Source organism: Delphinapterus leucas, chromosome 2, assembly GCF_059928025.1.
Source record: "Delphinapterus leucas isolate spDelLeu-1000000601 "Yukka" chromosome 2, BTC_Dleu_Yukka2, whole genome shotgun sequence".
Lineage (NCBI taxonomy): Eukaryota > Metazoa > Chordata > Mammalia > Artiodactyla > Monodontidae > Delphinapterus > Delphinapterus leucas.
The window spans coordinates 106,418,954-106,436,843 of NC_143130.1; the positions used below are offsets into that span (position 1 = coordinate 106,418,954).

The 17,890-nt window shown below is 38.3% G+C and overlaps 1 protein-coding gene across 3 annotated transcripts in view; it reads right to left on the reverse strand.

The window, feature by feature from the left end:
- LOC115803651 (sal-like protein 2) overlaps positions 1–17,890 on the reverse strand; it is a 900,219-nt gene that overhangs the window by 468,977 nt on the left and 413,352 nt on the right. For all 3 annotated transcript variants that reach the window (XR_016391489.1, XR_016391490.1, XR_016391491.1), the window contains exon 15: positions 15,166–15,288. The gene's annotated coding sequence lies outside the window, so the exon portion shown is untranslated. The remainder of the gene's footprint in view (positions 1–15,165; positions 15,289–17,890) is intronic.

Here is a 17,890-nt window from a genome sequence, read left to right on the forward strand (position 1 = left end):
ATCCATAGTACCCAAAGCAATCTACAGATTGAATGAAATCCTTGTCAAAATTCTATGGCACTTTTCACAGAAATAGAACAAAAAAATCCTGAAATTTGTATGGTACCAAAATAGACCACCAATAGCCAAAGCAATCTAGAGAAAGAGGAACAAAACTGAGGGCATCACATTTGCTTATTTCAAACTATATTACAAAGTTATAGTAGTCAAAACACTGGTACTGGCATAAAAACAGACACATTGATCAATGGAGCAGAATGGAGAGCCCAAATATAAGGCCCTGTTGTCTAGGTGCTCCGGCCTGGTGTCAGGCCTGAGCCTCTGCGGTGGGAGAGCTGAGTTCAGGACATTGGACCACTAGAAACCTCCCGGCCACATGTAGTATCAATCAGTGAGAGCGCTCCCAGAGATCTCCACCTCAATGTTAAGACCCTGCTCCACCCAATGGCCAGCAAGCTCCAGTGCTGGACACCCTATGCCAAACAACTAGTAAGACAGGAACACAGCCTTACCCATCAGCAGAGAGGCTGCCTAAAATGATATTAAGCTCACAGACACCACAAAACACACCACTGGACGCAGCCCTGACCACCAGAAAGACAAGATCCAACCCCACCCACCAGAACAAAGACACCAGTCCACTCCACGAGGAAGCCTACACAAGACACTGAACTAACCTTATCCAATGGGGGCAGACACCAAAAGCAAGGGGAATTATGAACCTGCAGCCTGCAAAAAGGAAACCCCAAACACAGTAAGTTAAACAAAATGAGAAGACAGAGAAATATGCAGCAGAGGAAAGAGTAAGGGAAAAACCCACCAGAGCAAAAAATATGAAGAGGAAATAGGCAGTCTACCTGAAAAAGAATTCGGAGTAATGATAGGAAGGATGATCCAAAATCTTGGAAATAGAATGGAGAAAATACAAGAAACGTTTAACAAGGACCTAGAAGAACTAAAGAGCAAACAAACAATGATGAACAACAAAATAAATGAAATTAAAAATTCTCTAGAAGGAATCAATAGAGAATGACTGAGACAGAAGAACAGGTAAGTGACCTGAAAGAGAGAATAGTGGAAATAACTACCACAGAGCGGAATAAAGAAAAAAGAATGAAAAGAATCAACGACAGTCTGGCACAAAATTAAATGCACCAACATTCGAATTATAGGGGTCCAGAAGAAGAAAAGAAAAGGAAAGGGACTGAGAAAATACTGGAAGAGATTATAGTTGAAAACTTCCCTATTATGGAAAAGGAAATTGTCAGTCAAATCTAGGAAGTGCAGACAGTCCCATACAGGATAAATCCAAGGAGAAACATGCCAATTCACATATTAATCAAACTATCAAAAGTTGAATACAAAGAAAAAATATTAAAGGTAGCAAGGGAAAAACAACAAATAATATACAAGGGAATGCCCATAAGGATAACAGCTGATCTTTCAGCAGAAACTCTGCACGCCAGAAGGGAGTGCCAGGACATATTTTAAGTGATGAAAGGGAAAAACCTACAACCAAGATTACTCTACCCAGCAAGGATCTCATTCAGATCTGACGGACAATTTAAAACCTTTAAGACAAGGAAAAGCTGAGAGAGTTCAGCACCACAAAACCAACTTTACAACAAATGCTAAAAGAACTTCTCTAGGCAGGAAACACAAGACAAGGAAAAGACCTACAATAACAAACCCAAAACAATTAAGAAAATGGGAATAGGAACTACATATTGATAATTACCTTGAATGTAAATGGATTAAATGCTCCAACCAAAAGACATAGACTGGCTGAATGGATACAAAAGCAAGACCTGTATATATGCTGTCTCCAAGAGACCCACTTCAGACCTAGGGACACATACACACTGAAAGTGAGGGGATGGAAAAAGATATTCCATGCAAATGGAAGTCAAAAGAAAGCTGAAGTAACAATTCTCATATCAGACAAAACAGAGTTTAAAATAAAGACGACTACAAGAGACAAACAGCGACACTACATAATGATCAAGGGATCAATCCAAGAAGATATAACAATTGTAAATATTTATACACCCAACGTAGGAGCACCTCAATACATAAGGCAAATGCTAATAGCCATAAAAGGGGATATTGACAGTAACACAATCATAGTAGTGGACTTTAACACCGCACTTTCAGCAGTGGACAGATCATCCAAAATGGAAATAAATAAGGAAACACAAGCTTTAAATGACACATTAAACAACATGGATTTAATTGACATGTATAGGACATTCCATCCAAAACAACAGAATACTTTCTTCTCAAGTGCTCATGGAATATTCTCCAGGCTAGATCACATCTTGGGTCACAAATCCAGCCTTGGTAAATTTAAGAAAATTTAAATTATATCAAGTATCTCTTCTGACCACAACACTATGAAACTAGATATCAATTACAGGAAAAGAACTGTAAAAAATGCAAACACATGGAGGCTAAACAATACACTACTAAATAACCAGGAGATCACTGAGAAATCAAAGAGGAAACCAAAAAGTACCTAGAAACAAATGACAATGAAAACACGACGACCCCAAACATATCGGATGCCCCAAAAGCAGTTCTAAGAGGGAAGTTTATAGCAATACAATCCTACCTTAAGAAACAAGAAAAAGCTCAAATAAACAACCTAACCTTACACCTAAAGCCATTAGAGAAAGAAGAACAAAAGAACCCCAAATTTAGCAGAAGGAAAGAAGTCATAAAGATCAGATCAGGAATAAATGAAAAAGAAATGAAGGAAACAATATCCAAGATCAATAAAACTAAAAGCTCTTTCTTTGAGAAGATAAACAAATTGATAAACCACTAGTCAGACTCATCAAGAAAAAAGGGAAGGAGACTCAAATCAACAGAAGTAGAAATGAAAAAGGAGAAGTAACAATTGACACTGCAGAAATACAAAGGATCATGAGGGATTACTACAAGCAACTATATGCCAATAAAATGGACCACCTGGAAGAAATAGACAAATGCTTAGAAAAGCACAACTTTCTGAGACTGAACCAGGAAGAAATAGAAAATATAAATAGACCAATCACAAGCACCGAAATTGAAACTGTGATTAAAAATCTTCCCACGAACAGAAGCCCAGGATCAGTTGGCTTCACAGGCGAATTCTATCAAACATTTAGAGAAGAGCTAACACCATCCTTCTCAAACTCTTGCAAAATATAGCAGAGGCAGGAACACTCCCAAACTCATTCTATGAGGCCACCATCACCCTGATACCAAAACCAAAGGTGTCACAAAGAAAGAAAACTATAGACCAATATCACTGATGAACATAGATGCAAAAATCCTCAACAAAATACTAGCAAACAGAATCCAACAACACATTAAAAGGATCATAAACCATGATCAAGTGAGCTTTATCCCAGGAATGCAAGGATTTTTCAGTATATGCAAATCAATCAATGTGATACACCATATTAACAAACTGAAGGATAAAAAACATATGATCATCTCAATAGGTGCAGAAAAAGCTTTCAACAAAATTCAACACCTGTTTATGATAAAAGCTCTCCAGAAAGTAGGCATAGAGGGAACTTACCTCAACGTAATAAAGGCCATATGTGACAAACCCACAGCCAACATCATCCTCAATGGTGAAAAACTGAAACCACTTCCTCTAAAATCAGGAACAAGACAAAGGTTGTCCACTCTCGCCACTATTATTCAAAATAGTTTTGGAAGTTTTAGCCAGAAAAACAAATAAAAGGAATCCAAATCAGAAAAGAAGAAGTAAAGCTGTCACTGTTTGCAGACGACATGCTACTATACATAGAGAGTCCTAAAGATGATACCAGAAAACTACTAGAGCTCATCAATGAATCTGGTAAAGTAACAGGGTACAAAATTAATGCACAGAAATCTCTTGCATTCCTATACACTAATGATGAAAAATCTGAAAGAGAAATTATGGAAACACTCCCATTTACTATTGCAACAAAAAGAATAAAATACCTAGGAATAAACCTACCTAAAGAGACAAAAGACCTGTATGCAGAAAACTATAAGACACTGATGGAAGCAATTAAACAGATTTCTTCAGATTGAGAAACAGATAGAGAGATATACCATGTTCTTCAATTGGAAGAATCAACATTGTGAAAATGACAATACTACCCAAAGCAATCTACAGATTCAAAGCAATCCCTATCAAACAAACAATGGCATTTTTTTTTTTACAGAACTAGAACAAAAACTTTTAAAATTTGCATGGAAACACAAAAGACACTGAATAGGCAAAGCAATCTTGAGAAAGAAAAATGGATCTGGAGGGATCAGGCTCCCTGACTTCAGAATATGCTACAGGGCTACAGTAATCACGACAGTATGGTACTGGCACAAAAACAGAAGTATAGATCAGTGAAACAGGATAGAAAGCCCAGAGATAAACCCACGCACATATGATCACCTTATCTTTGATAAAGGAGGCAAGAATATACAATGGAGAAAAGACAGCCTCTTCAATAAGTGGTGCTGGGAAAACTGGACAGCTACATGTAAAAGAATGAATTAGAACACTTTCGAACACCATACACAAAAATAAACTCAGAATGGATTACAGACCTAAATGTAAGACCAGACACTATCAAACTCTTAGAGGAAAACATAGGCAGAACACTCCTTGACATAAATCACAGCAAGATCTTTTTTGACCCACCTCCTAGAGAAATGGAAATAAAAACAAAAATAAACAAATGGGACCTAATGAAACTTAAAAGCTTTTTCACAGCAAAGGAAATCATAAACAAGACAAAAAGATAACCCTCAGAATGGGAGAAAATATTTTGTTGCAAACGAAGCAACTGACAAACAATTAATCTCCAAAATATACAAGCAGCTCATGCAGCTCAATATCAAGGAAACAAACAACCCAATCCAAAACTGGGCAGAAGATCTAAATAGACATTTCTCCAAAGAAGATATACAGATTGCCAACAAATGCATGAAAAGATGCTCAACATCACTACTCATTAGAGAAGTGCAAATCAAAACTACAATGAGGTATCACCTCACACTGGTCAGAATGGCCATCATCAAAAATTCTACAAACAATAAATTTTAGAGAGGGTGTGGAAAAAGGGAACCCTCTTGCACTGTTGGTGGGAATGTAAATTGATTCAGCCACTATGGAGAATGGTATGGAGGTTCCTTAAAAAACTAAAAACAGAACTATCATATGACCCAGCAATCCCACTACTGGGCATATACCCTGAGAAAACCGTAATTCAAAAAGAAGCATGTACCACACTGTTCATTGAAACCCTATTTACAATAGCCAGGACATGGAAGCAACCTAAATGTCCATGGACAGATGAATGAATAAAGAAGATGTGGCACATATATACAATGGAATATTACTCAGCCATAAAAAGAAACGAAATTGAGTTTTTTGTAGTGAGGTGGATGGACCTGGAGTCTGTCATACAGAGTGAAGTAATTCAGAAAGAGAAAAACAAATACCGTATGCTAACACATATATGTGGAATCTAAAAAAAAAGAAAAAAAGTTCTGATGAACTTAGGGGCAGGACAGGAGCAAAGACACAGATGTAGAGAATGGATTTGAGTACACAGGGAGGGGGAAGGGTAAGCTGGGACGAAGTGAGTGAGTAGCACTGACATATATACACTACCAAATCTAGAATAGATAGCTAGTAGGAAGCAGCTGCATCGCACGGGGAGATCACCTCGGTGCTTTGTGCCCACCTAGAGGGGTGTGATAGGGAGGGTCGGGGGGAGATGCAAGAGGGAGGGGATATGGGGATATATGTATACATATAGTTGATTCACTTTGTTATAAAGCAGAACCTAACACAACATTGTAAAGCAATTATACTCCAATAAAGATGTTAAAAAATAAAAGTAAAAATAAACCCATGTGTACATAGTCAATTAATTCATGAAAAAGAAGCCAAAAATATACTTTCAGGAAAGGAAAGTCTCTTCAATAAATGGTGTTAAGAAGAATGGAAAGCCCTATGCAAAAGAATGAAACTGGACACTTATCTTACACCATACACAAAAATCAACTCAAATTGGATTAGAGACTTGAACATAGACCTAACCCAATAAAACTCCTAGAAGAAAGCATACGGAGCAAATTCCTTCACATCAGTCTTGGCAGTGATTTTTTGTATTTGACACCAAAAGCAAAGACAACAAAAGCAGTAATAAACAAGTGGAACTACATCAAACTGTGAGGCAAAAGAAACCATGAACAAAATGAGAAGGCAATCTAGGGAATGGGAGAAAATATTTTCCAATTATATATCTGATAAGGGGTTAATATCAAAATATATTAAAATATCATATGATCAATAGAAAAAGCAATCTGATTAAAAAATAGGCAGATCATCTGAATAAACATTTTCCCAAAGAAGCCATACAAATGGCCAATGGGTGAATTAGAAGATACTCAACACGACTAATAATCAGGGAAATGAAAATCAAAATGAAAATGAGGTATCACCTTACACCTGTTAGAATGGCTATTACCAAAAACAAAAGAAAAACAGTGTTGGTAAGAATGTAAAGAAGAGGGAACCCTGTGAACTGTCAGTGGAAACATAAATTAGTGCAATGTCTATGGCAAACAGTATGGAGATGCCTCAAAAAAATTAAAACGAGCACTACTATACGATCCAGCATTTCCACTTCTGGGTATATACCTGAAGGAAATAAAAGCACCATCTCAAAAAGATATCTCTTCATTGCAGCTCATCTACAATAGCCAAGACTTGGAAACAACCTAAGTGTCCACTGACAGATGAATGAACAAGGATAATGTCATAAAAAAAAAAAAGAAACCCTGCCATTTACAACATGGATGAAACTTGAGGGCATAATGTTAAGTGAAGACAAAGTCAAATACTGTATGAAAATTAAAATTTAAAAAATACTGTATGAGATCACTTGTATGTGGAATCTAAAGCACAGGCACAGACACACACACACACACACACACACACACACACACACAGACACAGCAGAACTCATAGGTACAGAGAACAGATTGGCGATTGTCAGAATCAGTGGGGATGGGGGTGGGAGTCTGTGAAGGTGTTCAACAGGTACAAACTTCCAGTTAAAGATAAATTACTCCTGGGGATGCAATGTACAGCATGATGACTATATTTAAAATTTGAAAACAAAGACGTCACTATATGAATTCCCCTGGTCTCAAAGTTTGATTTGCTTTTTTTATAGTAGTTTGAACAGTTTAATAACAAATTTGGGATGGAATGTATATATGAGTAGAGTAGCTTTCACTTGAATGCAATATACAAGATTAAAATAAGATATAATGCCTAGGTGGGAATGCATGGTCAGCATGAGAAAACAGTCATCAAGGATGTCACAGGGAGGGACTAGGGAAGATCTGGGAACCCCAGTAGTGATTCTGTGCCCTCATATGATATGTGAATTTGGAATTCCCATAAAGGAATCAAGGAGAGTATGAAGACAATCTACAACAGAATAACTCAGTTATTCTCATTGGGGTTTCTTTATGAGGTGCTGAAACAAAAATAAAATGCTTAAAATTTGATCATTTGGCATAAACAACTTCATTAGATGAAATTTCAGGATAAAATGGAAAAGAATCTTCATTCTTTCAATGTCAAGAGAAGGAAATATTTTTATTTTGGAAAGCGTTTATACTGTTAATAGTTTTTATATTTTCACTGGTTAAACAGTATGTTATGAGAAGCTTTGTCTTCGTGACAACTATAACAATAATTATAGAATTGCACCAAACAATGTATGTGCACTCATGACAAACACATGGCCAAATATTTGGATTTAGAGGACCTGTGGATCCTTGCTTCCTACAACTTCTAATAAGTTAAGCATAGCGTTACATCACAAGTGAATATGATTTTACTGCCACTACCATTTGTTATTCCAGTACACAACTGGAGATATAACAGAAGTCAGAACCCTGTTTTGTTCTCATTTGTCTGAGTGATATTTGCTGTTGTGAAGTTACCAGTTCCCATGATTTGGCGGGTAAGTAGGAAGGAAGGGGGGTGATGGCTTCTTGCTTATCTTTTATAGGGAAGTCGAGGATCAGTGAACATATTTCACCTTAGAATCGAAATTGGAGGCAAGAAAACAATCAGAAGAACATGAATGAATATTTGCAAACACAGCATGATTCATAATGAATTTGTTTCTGGTAAGCCCTTCAGATTCCATCACAGATTAATTTACTAAATTTGGAAATTTGAAGTAATAAATCTCCTTCCCATATGTCCTTCAATATTGATCACTGGACTGTCCTTTACTATATATAATCATTTATCATTAAACCACAAGGAAAGGGAGAACAATGTTTAAGGCAGGCCAAATCTCCCAACCTGGGTGTTATACACATTCAGACTTCATCCACCCACAAACTACATTTCAGAGACAGCTGCTATAGTGCAGCTGAGGGACCTTGCACCTTTACTGTCAGGAGCTCAGAGCAGGGCCATTTCAACAAGGGGGAAATCCTGCCATTATGCTGCTCCCCAGACTGCTGTGGGCATTCATGGCTCTCCTCTGCTTAGCTACACATAATTGCAAACCAGGGCCTCGGCTGCCTGTCAGCACTCAGAGGTGAAATGGGACAGAGGAGTAGATGTCTCAACTAAAAATACACTCTCACCCCTGCGACACTCATTAATGAGTTATTTTGACCTTAAAGTCAAAGGACTAGCACTGTTTTAGAGACCTTGTCTGTACTTTCTTTTCTACTTGTCTATTTGCCTTTGGTTCTTTTATTTTAATTCTTCCGTTAAAACAATGAAACCAAATGGAAGATTGACAGCTACATTCCACAAGAACGTGTAACAGTATACAAAACGTCAGTTACCAACTTCTGTGGCATTGACATGTACTGAGTGTTTACAGCCTGTAGATAACATGTTTTGTAGGAGTGCATTATAGCATTGTGTCACAGAAAGATCTGGCATGCTTATCTTGACTTTATTTTACAAAGAGAAAAATAATCAGCTCCTCACAAGTGAGACTGAACACTTTGGACCAATGGGATAGAAAATGTGACATCAAGACAAGCATAGGACACATGATCTACTAAGTACAGTTCTACTTGGGGAGGCAACAGGACTGAAGATCCGGAATATCCTGATCTTCCTCAAAGTCTAATAAATAAGACTCAATGTCAGGTTTCAAAAGAATATATTATTCCTGTTATAATTTCATGAAAACATAAAAAACTGAATAGATTCTGAAAATCCGAGGGGCTGATTTTTTAACATTTCATGTTAAAGTAACTTTATTTAGTGAAAAATCTAAATAGAGCCCTAGAACCCGGTTAAAAAAAAGAGATACATTAATTATTTTGGATAATATTGCCTTTCACCAAGAAAGTTGAAAATCTGTGAGTTTTTAAAGAACTCCACTGATTCAGAATGGAGAAAAGTAAAGAGAGGCTAAAAAAATGACCAGTAAGTAGATGACAAGAAGGGTGCATACCCTATACTAAATTCTATTTTAAATGGACCGGCAAAATTATTCTGCTGAATAATTATCAACGCATGTCAACCTGTTTAATCTGTAGTTCCCCTCAGCTCAAAACTTTAATACTAATTTTTCCATGCTCCTTTTCAGATACTGCCTAACAATTACCGTGGGAAGAAAAGTAGACATAGTTTTGTGGTGAGCCAGGCTTTTTCCCCATCTGTGCACTGACCACGTGGTCTATGAACATAAAACCCTACTTCCTGTTTGGAGGAGTGACACAGGAACCCAGGTACTATGTATATGTGCTGCTAGGCCCTCAAAGACACTGAGCTCTCAGCTTGAGGCAGAACTGAAAACATATGTGCAGGGGAATTCTTGCCATATGGTGCTCTCCAGCCTGCAATGGGTATTCCTGGCCTTCATCTTCTCTGGTAGGGATGGTTCCAAATATGGGTACAAATGTTCAGGTTGAAAGGACTGCACACAGGCACATGGTACTTCACATGGACTTGGGGAGGAAAGGAGGATTGGAGAAAAGAAAGCTTATCATGATTTCAATTTGGTTTTTCTTTGGGTCCTAAATTAGTCTAATTCCTACATTATTTTGTTCACTACTTCAGCTCTGTTTTCTGATTTTTTCCCACAGGATTTGGTGCGGCCCAGAAAGTTACTCAAGTCCAGCCAGCCATATCCAGTCAGCTAGGGGAGGCGGTCACCTTGAGCTGTCAGTATGAAACAAGCTGGAGCTGGTACAATATTTTTTGGTATAAGCAGCTTCCCAGTGGAGAGATGACTTTCCTTATTTATCAGAGTTCTTCTGGCCAAAATGCAAAGAATGGCCGCTATTCTGTAAACTTTCAGAAAAGACATAAATTCATCAGCCTCACCATTTCAGCCTTACTGGTGGAAGATTCTGCAAACTACTTCTGTGCTCTCTGGGAACTCACAGTGCTTGAAGTAATAGGAAAAGCCAAACAAAAACCCCAGAGCTCAATAAGAGAGAGCCCCCTTCCTGCGGGAGCCACGCTGAAAGGCACACCTGCAGACCCCAGACAAGAAATGGTACTCCTGTGGTTGCTTAATCTGTGGTCTGGATCAGGAGATTTAATTCTAAATAAAATCTCCTGCTATCTCACTTGGGAACAGATGTCCAGAGTAACTTTCTACTAATACATACTCAGTCTTGAATTTTTGACTTTAAGTCCATCACACAGAACATGTGTAAAATTGTCTAAAGTTGAAAACTTGCTCCATAATAATTTAAAGTGGCAGTTCCACCTAAAGACACTCACATCACAAACCTGGGTCTAGTTATCTGAAATGGTCATGAAAATCATTGCCTTAGTCCTTTCCTCTTAGACTTTGTGTCAGGGTACAATCAGAGAAGCAAATCACAAGTGATCTAGAATAAGAGACTCACTGTAGAGAATAGAACTCAGGCAATAGCTAGAGCTGGTAGAGGGGTCTATACAAAGCTGTTATCTTTGCATCTGGTGTTGAGCCTGAATTCAGTGTTAGTCAGAGTGTCATTTGGGAAGGAATGTTGGATGTGGACAAAAGCATGGACAGACTGTGACATTTACAGATACTAGAACCCATGAGGACAATGGTACACACAAAGACACACTAAAACTTGTCTGTCTCTCACCTCCTTCAGTCTCACAATGGTGGGTGACCTCAAGGAAAAGTGGGTGTCATTTGCCCTCATGCTACATGCATACTTGGTCCAAGACAAAAGAGAAGATGAGGGGGAGATCGGGTGGGTGGTAGAGGAGTTGTGAGTCAACAATAAGATGAGCTAGTTCATCAGCAGCCACATGTGTGAGTTGCCCAGTTCCTGGAGCCCTGCACCAACCAGCAGAGCATAAAAAATGTGGCTACTTCATGACAACTACCTTCTAAACCTTGCGCAAGTCTTTTCTGTGGCCAACTCTAACCCAGAACAATACAGGGAAGCAAATTCTGGGACATAGATTTCCAGATAGCTGAGACACTACAAAGCTACTACAGTACCCTCTATGTCAACTAGTCACCCATCTATACCTCTTTTAACAACACAACTTTCAAATAAACACAACAGCAAAACTATGCTTCCTGTTAATAAGATGCAGTTATTCCCCATTCAACCAAAACCAAGCTAACCCTCTCCCGAAGAGAGTACACCAAGTTAATTTATCCATTTTGGGGTGGTGTTCTTTCCTCTTATACCTCATTCACACTGTCCCATTGAATCCTGCATCTTAACCACTGAGATACAATGAGATATAAGATAAACTTCTACTTGCACTTCATATGTTACCACAGGCAGACAAGTAGGGGAGAGATTTAAAAATGGTTAATGTATACATAACCATATTCATTTCAAAATGAAAAAGAAATTGTCATAAGTATTATAGTTCTTGTTTCTGCAAATGACCACATGATTGTAGGTGGTATTGATAACTACCATCTCCATTACCCATTCCATAACCCATTTGCTCATAGCAAGTACCTTCACTCACTGCTCTACTTGACTTCCTGAAAAACAAGTTTCTGATTCAGGAGCAATGCTATGTGCAAAACCATAAAGATGAATAAGGAATTCTGCAAGTCCACCACTGTGGTTTTGGCAGAAATCTGCAAGGCACTGAAGGCAAACCCAGGGGTCTATTTAAGTGGAAATAATCTTGCCAATACCCAGGGAAAAATCGATATATTGTATTCTAGGAAATATCATTAAGAATGATGCCTGATTTCACATCAGAAGTCACCAAGTGAAAACATTTTTAAAGTGTTAAAAAAAATAAATAAAACTTTGAAACTGGCTTCTTATGAACATGAAAGTATATTTTAAAATTGTCTTTGTTAAAAATCACTGCTAATAGGGGGGAAAGTCAAGGCACAGAATGGTAAACTGTATTTGCAATGCATATTTCTGATAAAGACTCAAATGCAATATATATTAAAAGCTCATGTAAATCAATAAGAAAAGAGTTAATAAGAATGGCAAAAGCTTGGAGCTCCAATTCAGAAATATTATATCCAATAGCTAATAAATATACAAAAATTATCATTATTCATCAGGGAATGTTATTATTATTATTCATTAGGGAAATGAAAATAAAACCTCATCAGTGTCCTTTTAGCATCCTGAGTGAATCAGTATGGCTAGAAGAATATGACCTGAGAAGAGAGGGAAAAATAATGACTGTCTCCAGGAAAATAAGTGATTAAGTAAATTTCTTAGAAGCTCCCATCATTGAACTGATGTGAAGAAAACAACAAGCAGTAACAGAACACAGACCCGGACATTGAAGGAAAGGAAGGTTTTACTAGAAAAAAGAAAGTTGGTACTTATTGGGCTTACTATATGTCAGGCACTGTAGTATGCATTTCAGATTCATTATCTAATTCAAATATCATAAACCCTATGAGATAGATTTTATTGTTCCAATTTTTTTAATTTTTCGGAAATGAGACATAACTTTCCTAACTGTGAATATCATCTCTAACTTTTATTGTCAGCCAGAGTGTAGCATTTATGGGGCTCCTAAAGAGCACGGTTTGAACTATGGAGAAGCATTTGGCCCCAGAACAGGGTGGCTGGATGTCTCAGTGATGGTGACATTACTGGTTTAAACAGGAACCTAAAGGGAACTAGGAAAGAAGATGCCAAACCTAGGCACGAATCGCCCCAGGATCAATAGATGAGGAAATCATCCACTAATCAGTTAACAGTGCTGAATGCTTTAGCAAGTTCCTTATGCAATAGTGTGCTGGGAAGAATAAGGGGCTACAGGGAAAGGTATTATTCCTTAAACACTCCAAGCATGTTTCTATATCAAGACCTGTGCTCCTTGCCTTTGTCCTCTCTATTGTGATGTTATGCCCCCAAATATCTACATGGTGCACCTCTGAATTCCTTCATGTCTTTTCTCAAATGTCACCCCTTTGGGAGTCTTTTATCTTTTATCTCTTTAATCTTTCTATTTTCCTTCCTTGAGAATCAGGCTCTAGCACACTGCATGCAGCAAGAAAGAAAGCTGAAGCACTGCCACCTGGTGTCCTGCTCAAATATTTTGTGATGCTTACACTGGCCTCGCTGCTGCCCTCTAGTGACATTGGGTAAAATTGTGGTGAAGCCTAGTCACAATACAGGCTGCCATCGCTGAACCAGTCAGTCAACTTCCCACTGCAGAAATCAGGAGAGAGAGGATTCAGGAGAACTGGCTGGTTTTTTTCTTTTGCTAGCCAGATGTGAAAGTCATTGATTTCAAATGATATATACAACACATGAGATGATTTTGCCTGTAGAGTTATAGGCTACCTTGGAAAGAAAGCTCAGAATTGTTGTGCAAGTTTGGGGTTTCTTCTCTGGTAAGTATAATTGTGTCTACTGCTCTGTCCTTTCTTGTAGTATAGCAATATCCTGAGAAGTGGGAGCAAGAGTCAATAATGGGAAAAAACAAACAATTGTAGCAAATACTGGGTGGTATACTCATTTCATATTATAATATGCCCACCCAATCTCTCAATATAACACCTTAATGAATTGACTTCTCATTAACAATAAGAACACGATAGACCATGGATACTTATGATAACACATGAAATCTGCCAGGTAACCTGCTACATATATCTCAGAAAAATATTGAAATTTATCTTGGGCTCGATTCCTCTGCAATTTCAGATTCTGTCTCCCAACACCCCCCCACCCCCCGCACGATTCTGCACATTGCCTGCAGCTGGTTGAGTGCCTAAGCTAGGGAAGGTATTGTGTTGGGTGATTTGAATGTGTGTTCTCACTTAATTCTTACTGGAACCCTGCAAGGCTGGGTCCATCCTACTTTAGGGAGACAGTGTAGCAAAGTGCTTGAGACCAAAGACTTGGGTTGTATTTCTAGATCTACCACTCGGTAGCTGAGTGATCTTAGGAAAATGACTTAATAATTTTTATGCTTCCATTTCCTCATATCTACCATGTGGATATTGATAGAATCTACCATGCAGGGTTCTTATGAGAAGTGAATGAGGTGATGAATGCCAGTGCTGAGCCCAGCACCCCCAGAAAGATACTGGCTACTTGCAGAAAAGGGAATTGAACATGATAGAGGCTCAATACCTTGTCTGGTGTTACAGAATAAGTGTCGGAGTGGAGCCCTCTCTCCATACCCTGTCTAGAGCAGATGCCTTCCCTCACCCCAAGAGCAACTCTCTAGCTCAATACAATATTGTACTTTTTAAGTGCTTATCACTATCTATAATTATCTTTTTAAAAAATCCATTTATTCAATTCTTCCTCCTCCTACCGCACTGTAGGCCTTTTATATCCTTTCACTACAGAATCCTCTATGAGTGAACAATACTTAGTGCAGGAGGCTCAATTTATGTGTGTGTGTGTGTGTATAAAATAAATGTACAAAAGATAAAATTATTTCTAGAGTCCATGCTATTCAAACACTGATATAAAAGCTTAAGCTGGACTAATCTTTGTGTTGTTTATCTAGAACTGTCAATATGTATATCCTGCAAGTCACTTCATCTAAGATTTAATTTATGCAATATATCTAGTGATCAATTGGCTTCTCCTCGATTTCAGGTAAGGTGGGTTGCTGTAGATTACAGGATTCTACCTTACTAGTTGCATGAATGTCAAGGCTGTTGGAGGTATTCCTGTCTTATTCTGGACACATACCTTCCAATATCCGGGTGAATTTTTCAGTGGATCAGTATTTTCATCAGAAATACGCTTCACAGCAAGTAGGCTTTATGATGGTGTGGACGTACGCACACTATCCTATTCATCAAGTGGTCTGATCTGGAGAAAAAAAAAAAAGGAACGTCACTTGTACTAGTTTCTGTTTGTCTAGCAGTCCATCCCTAACCTCAGCCTTTGCACTTCTAAATTGGGAGACATTAATGAGGTTTTTCAGGATTTCCTTTATTAACCACAGTGGCATCTCTTTTCTTGGGAAGGAAAGTCAGAGGTTAGCCACTGAGATATCTTCCAATCCTGTTCCACTTTCCAGAACACTATTTGAGTGTGTGGAAGGTACTGTTCCCTGAGTTTAGTACCTTCCCCATGCTCTTTCCTTTATTTATTTCAGTTGTTCACTGGAAAGAAGGTTATGTAGTCAATTTACACTGCCAAATTTCCAGAAGCAGATTTAGATTCTGAACAATCTTAATTACTGCTATCTTGTACTGTTAAATTTCCCCTGGATGTCTTTTTTTTCTTTTCCAGCTGTTTTTTAAGCTCACAGGGAACAGAGAGTATTGATTTCATAATTTTCAGATCTCTTAAGGACATTCTGGGCACAACATGACTGTTTAAACTAATATGCGTATGTTCAATCAAACTAGCCTTATTCCTGGACTGTGACACGGGCAAGATAGAACATAATTCTTACTTACTTTTAAACAACGCTATTGGAGGTAAAATTGACATTCCACAAAATTCATCCATTTTGAATGTACAGTTCAGTGATTTTTGGTAAATTAGCTGACTTATGAAACCATTACAATAATCCAGGTTTAAACACTTTTATCACCACAAAAAGCTCCTTCATGCTCAATTATAGTTAATCCCTGTTCCGATAACTGGTCACAGGCAACCAGTGATCTACTTTATATCTCCATAGGTTCCTTTTCTGAACATTTCATGTAAATGGAGTCATTCAGTACATTTAAGTTGTTCCATTTTTTGGCTAGTAGAAAGAAACCCAAAGAGTAGACTCCTGTTATTTTTAGAACATATCTTCTCTACCATTTAAAACATTTACTGAGTATCAGAAATGTAAGCGGCATGGCAGATTCCAAACACCATGGACTCCTTACCAGATAGATATGTGTTCTAGTTATTACCAGATGTTTGACCTGGAGTGAATTCCTCAATCTCTTTCAGCTTTAGTTTTTCTGTTTGTAAATTGGGAAAGAGTAATTCTATTGTGTGATTTCTGTATTCGAATAATGTACATAAAGCAATAGATAATTTAGCACATGGTATGTGTGCACATTTATAATATGAGGATTTGAAAGTTTTAGAAATTTTGTTGAAAGTTCATATAAAAGATTCCTAACTAAAGTGTTTTTCCTGCCACAAATTGCCATCCCAATCTCTCTCAAGTTGAATAATTGCTGTGCACGATGAGGCAGCCCACTTCTGAATGGTTGTCAGCTCTCTTTGTGCTGTGGACTCATGGGGGATGTCCTCACTGTTTGTGAAGTTGGTCTCAAGAAAGCAGTGTTTGAGCCCTCCTTTTGAGTGACAGGAAACTGAGTCTAGGTCAGAAATTGTTGGTGTGTTTCTAGGACTTGTATGGGGTCTTGTCTCTGATTGGCTGGGCAACCAGATGCAGAATCCTATTTTCTGAAGAAGAATATTCCTCTGCTGAGGATACTTGGGCAGGATAAATGGAGAGGAATCCTTTGCCAGCTCCATTGTTAATCCTGTGACTTCATCTTGGCCTTAAGTCCAGGGGCTGCTGAAGACATTCTGAACAGTATGTGGCAGTGATGGAGAAGGAGGGGGATGTAGTCACATAACTCTAGGTTCTATCTGGGAATGTGTGAAGACAATGAATGCTGTGTAGAGAGATCAGTGTATGTCTGAGCCTGTCTTTCTGAACAGAAACGAGCAGCATATTGAGTGTGGAACAGATTTCTCCATCTCCGCATGTTCAGGAAGGAGGGAGCAGCAATTTCACCTGCAATTTTCCTTCCAGCTCTTTTTATGCTTTACACTGGTATAGATGGGAAGCTGGAAAAAGCCCTAAGGACCTGTTTTAATGACTTTAAATGAGGATGAAAAGGAGGAAGGATAAGTAAGAATCACTCTGAATACTAAGGAGGGTTACAGCTGCATGTACATCAAAGGATCCCAGGCTGAAGACTCAGCCACATCTCTCTGTGCCTGCACACAGTGCCCTTCAGGCCTCTGCAGCCCATGCCCAAGCCTGTGCCTGGTGCTGCTCTGGTACCAGCACTGAGAAGAGCCATGTGTGAGGTGGAAAAGGCAAATTCAATGAATTACAGTGTTTTCTATAACCAGGAGGAAATGCAATGATAGATAAACAAGCGTTCCAGTCACTGTAGCTCCGTCAACTAACGGGACTGTCATTACACATCACTCACCTCCATTCCCACCAGTATACTGGTCATATCATTGAATCAGATTCCTAGCCTCCTCTTTTGCCATGATTCCAAGTGAACTAGATAGTTACTCAAACCTTTCTAAACTAATCTGATTAAAGTAGGGTAATATTCACCACTGGTTGCTACATCCTACTTCATTGAAGGCATGTTCTTCAACACAAAAAGAAAGAACAAAGAAGACAAATGGGAAAAGCAAATAAGTTTTTATTGATTTCTCCTAGGTTTTCACAAAAAACTTTCTTAAAGATTTTGAAGTGAATATACCT